The 5,000-nt window shown below is 47.0% G+C and overlaps 1 protein-coding gene across 1 annotated transcript in view; it reads right to left on the bottom strand.

Moving 5' to 3' along the window:
• The window catches only part of LOC143012927 (ERC protein 2-like), a 122,517-nt gene that overhangs the window by 54,685 nt on the left and 62,832 nt on the right, over window positions 1-5,000 (bottom strand). The gene's annotated exons all lie outside the window — the stretch shown is intronic.

The following is a 5,000-nucleotide window of genomic DNA, read 5'->3' as shown; positions in this document are numbered from 1 at the left end:
CAGATGGGGCTTTCCCACCGGTCAAATGACACCAATTAGCTTGTGCGTGTGCATACGTGCGTGTGTGCATGCGTGTGTGCGTGTGTGTGTGTGTGTGTGTGTGTGTGTGTGTGTGTGTGCGCTCGTGTGTTTACAAATGACACTAATTAGCAGGCTAGAGCACCTACTTCCTCGAGACCATTTCCTGTGATAGTAATTATTAGGTATGTGTGATAAATTCCAGGCCTTCTTCCAGCCTGTCCAGAGACGAGAAACGCGGGACAGACGGACAGACAGAAAGCAAAGAGCCTTTAAACTTACGTAGCAGGAAGTTAAAAAGGGCAACGGTGTAGGAGTGATGAAGACGCACTGGGGAGGAGATTTAGGTGATTGCTGCAGTTTCCACGTGTCACGTTTTTCCATTTCCGATTAGTGTCAGTCATCTTCACTACTGAGTCCATCTCGTCAGGTGAGGACAACAAGTTCTTTTTGTCTTTTGTCTAGATTTTTCCTTGCTCCGTGTTTGATGGACGTCTCTCTAAGCTGCAGCTTGTCTGTCAGTCCAGCGTCATGTTTATGAGACAGCTCAGGCTCCAGCAGTCACTCACACATCAGCTTTAAAGAGACAATGAGGCTGATTCACTCGGAATCACGCTTACTACTCCTACATATAGTGACGTGCCATTGCTGACACATTGAAAGCGGTGAAAAAACTATGAAAATCAGCTTGTTAATGAGCTGCTGCAGCACTATTAGCAATGTCTTCGTCTGGTGTAAAATCGAAGGGACTTGTCAAGTTGGTGAAGGAAACCTAAACTTTCCGTGTTAAGAAAGGAGGTCAGAGCTACTAGAATGTGCGCGAGATCAGATGAAAACTTTCCATGTAAACAAACTGAGCGGGCTTAGATATCCGATTTAATAATGGCTACCACATGTGAGCCAAACACAGCTTAGAACATCACCCAGATGAAACACACCATCAGACTGAACTCGGGTGTTAGTGTTTGCACGACACGACACATTAGATCGAGAAAATAAAGAAATGGAAATAGAAAATGAATACAATGCCACCCGAACTGCACAATAACCAACTCAAAGACGGAATGTTTAAGGTTCAATCCCCTTCCTGCTCTCCAGTCTAACCGCCAATCTAACTCAGGAGGCACAAAAGGCGTAATAGTCCTTTAATAAAACCTTTAGTGTGGCCCCCAGGTGAGCGTCTGCCGTGACCGTACTGTACCCAGGAGCAGGGATTTCCGTGTGATGAAGAACCTCCATTGACAAACCCTCAGAGGAGGAGGAGGAGGAGGAGGAGGAGGAGGGTGGGGCGTACCCAGGCCCTGACATAACAACACACGGGCCCAACCCGACAGCCGACACACATGTCGAAGGTAAACACGCATGTCAGAGGGCACAGGAGCACAGACAGACATGATGAATGGCCTGGAGTTCCCACGAGGCGAGACACACACACAAAACTTTGCTGTGAAAGAGAGGAAGGTGATGTGTGGTCACCCCCCTCCTCCTCCTCATCAGCGCAGCACATAGAATCCCATTCACACACTTCCATGTCTCATCATTACCTATCACAACAATGGCACTGTAACGTCATACGTGTGTGCATGTGTGTGTGGGTGTGTGTGTGTGTGAGCATACACGTGTCCATACATACAAAAGTACATGACAGTGCTGTATGTGCTTCTGTGTAACTGTATGAGTAAGTGTTTGAATATTTCCTCTCATGCGTACATCTTTCATTTCTGTGTCAGTGTGTTTGCATTGTGTACAATATGTGCAGGATATGTGTGTGTGTGTGTGTGTGTGTGTGTGTGTGTGTGTGTGTGTGTCAAGGTGCCTCTGAGAGATCAGTGTGCAGGGACTTGACCTTGCAGCTGGTCTCTATATGTTTTTTAGACAGTGTAACTATGGCAACAGTGCTGCTGCCGACAGGTCGTCTATGTTGCTGCTGCTCTTTATGGTTTCCTGCAACGAGCCGACGACAGTGAACGCATCATGAACGCACCGCATGGACTGAACTGAGCTGTGAGGCGATACGTTACTTTAGATGTGACGAATGTTGATATGTTACAGATGAGGCCTTTTATACACACACATACATAAACACATACACTAAACATTCAAGCTTAATTTAGAATCATTTTATTGTATTATTTGCTTTTCCTGCCTCCATTTTACCATCTGCCCAACTCTGCTTCTTCTCTCTTTTCCAACCTTCTCTGGTCCATCCTTCTCTTATTCTCAGGCACCAGCTTTCCCATCTTGCCCTGCCTGACTCTGACCTTTGAACCCTTCTAACCACCATGTACCACAATGTTGCTGCTTCTCGTTTCCATCTTCACGTTTCACTCAATATTTCAGTCAGATCAAAGAATCAAAGAAATAAACAACATACCAGCAGTATAAAAACTTTTCAAACGTAAAGATGAAAAGATTTGTTGCACTTTACAGGGACATTTCCGCTCTAGTATCTGGACACTCGTTTCTAATTTCTCAGGATCCCGTTCAGGTTTTATGGTTTAAGTGAAAGTCGGGCAGATGGGAACTTGTTCTGCGACCTGATGTGTTGCAGGTGTGTGTTCACGGCGCGTCGGTGGACACAGTCACACATTCATCCACGTCCCTCTCCAGACCTTCCCCTTTCCCTCTGTCTACGCTCGCTCCGTCTTCCACCACTCCTTCCATCACCTCCCTCCTCCTTTCCTCCCTCCATCAATCACTCCCTCGTGCGACCATCCATCTTCCTCGCGATTAACCAGTTCCTCCCTCGCTCTCTCCACTCAAACGTCTTCCCTCGCCGCCATTTTCCTTCCATCTTTCAATCTGTCGGCTCGCCTCTTCCCTTCTTAAAATGTTCCACTTTTTGAACTTGCACGTCTCTTTGCACCTTTTCTCTTAAGGCTGTAGCTACCTTATCTTTGCTCTATTATCATTTTCCATCATGGAAATGTAAACAGAGATGGTATCTGCTGCATTCCCAGTGTCTGCAGGAGGATCGGGTTCAGTAAGCCACCGCGATGTTGTGGCACGTCGTATTATCCCAATCAGACTTTGGAAACATCTCAATGAGGAGCTATTCAAAATGTCCAAACACATAATTTCTCTATTGTGCACCTACACCCCCATGACCCAAGGCTTATTTAATGACTCGCTCCACTTGTGCGTGTACGTGTGTGTGTGGGTGTGTGTGTGTGTGTGTGTGTGTGTGTGTGTGTGTGTGTGAGAGAGAGAGAGAGAGGGGGAGAGAGAGAGAGGGGGAGAGAGATTGCATTTTCATATTTGCTTTTTTTTCAGACACAGAGCTGAATGTTTGATGTATAAGGAGCGATGCCGGTCCATTCTGTCACCCCACACCCGATTGAGTTTCCAACATACTGTACAAAGTTTACACACACACACATACACACAGACAGACACACACGATAAGAGCGAGGAAACCCAGCATGCAGTGAGAGGATATTGGAAATGATTTTTCCCCCTCTTGTCTCTTTCATTAATAGTGTTGAAAAGCCAAGAGTCTGTTCTCTCTCTCTGGCTCTCTCACACACACACACACACACACACACACACACACACACACACACACACACACACACACACACAGAGACACACACACACACACACACACACACACACACACACACACACAGACACACACACACACACACACACACACACACACACACACACACACACGTACACACACACATACACACACACACACAAACGCACACACACGCAGAGCTCCACAGTTCACTGGGGAACGTGCTTTACATGGTTTGCTTCAGCTGGTCTTCTTGACAAATGCCACATTACAGTGGGGAGAGGGAGAGACTTTGGCTCGCCGTCAAACTTCTCTCATGATTTCTAAGATTCGAAATAGTTGCGTTTGCGTAGCCACTCGCTCGCCCCTCCATTCCATTCTGCCCCTCTCTCTCTCTCTGCCTCCATGTTTCTTCTTCTCGCTACAATCCCCTTCCCCTCTCTCTGTCTGGTTACCTCTCTTTCTCTGCCCTATCTTTCCTGTTTAGTTTCCCCCCGTGCTAACTTGGACCAGAGCTGAGCTGTGGGAACACGGCCCCCGTACGCAGAAAGCCAAAGTTTGTGTAAGTGCGTGCACGCCTGCAAGACGTGAGTGATTACATGCAAGGTTGTGTGTGTGCGAGTGTGTGTCCTGCCTGCATCCGTGTGTGTGTATCTTTGTGGCTTTTTCAGATGCGAGTCAGTCTCACGAAGCTTTGCCCTCTCGCAATTCAACAGTCCTTTAATCCTCATCATCACTGACCCCAAACCCCTGCCTGCGACCTCCTCGTACGTACACACACATTAACGCAGAATCCGACACACAAGAGAGAGAGTGAGCGGGACCACACACACTCATGCCCCCTGTGCCCCCTCCATTAGCTCTTACCAGTGCAGACTTGCGTTCAAGTCTGAGTCGTGAACACAAAAGGCAAAGAATTCCATCCACTTTGTTGCTGTTTATGTCAACCAACCATCACACTAACCTTCTTCCTCAGACATCTTTCTAATGGTAATATAATAATGATTTAAGCCCAGTGCCAGCAACATACAAAGATATCATTCACATGCCAGCGCCGCTCATTATTTCACATACATACCTAGAAGCGTGTGTGTGTGTGTGTGTGTGTGTGTGTGTGTGTGTGTATCATATGTAACGCATTTCCTCCGCTAAACATCCCCGGTAATGTTTGGATGGTGGAAATTGGAACAGACAGGAGGATGGTTTGTATCACCGATATGCAGGCATGGGCACTACAACACACATGGGCGCACACACACACACACACACACACACATTCTTTTGGAGTTAGTGTGATCAGAGGGGTTTGTGAGGCGTAATGGATTTTTAAAAGTGTTTTCAATACATATGTGCCAGCCGTGTCTTTTGTACTGCGCTGAGTGCTGGACATTAAAGGCATTTTCTCCGCAGCACATGACAACCGCATATTAGCTCCATGCTCCTTCAATCAGGGCCGGCT

The sequence above is a fragment of the Genypterus blacodes genome, unplaced genomic scaffold (assembly GCF_046128005.1).
Source record: "Genypterus blacodes isolate CSIRO-AG114 ecotype Tasmania unplaced genomic scaffold, CSIRO-AGI_Gbla_v1 ptg000156l_1, whole genome shotgun sequence".
In the NCBI taxonomy this organism is placed as follows: Eukaryota; Metazoa; Chordata; class Actinopteri; order Ophidiiformes; family Ophidiidae; genus Genypterus; species Genypterus blacodes.
Note: the sequence above shows the minus strand (reverse complement) of the source record. Positions and strands in the feature narration are given on the sequence as shown.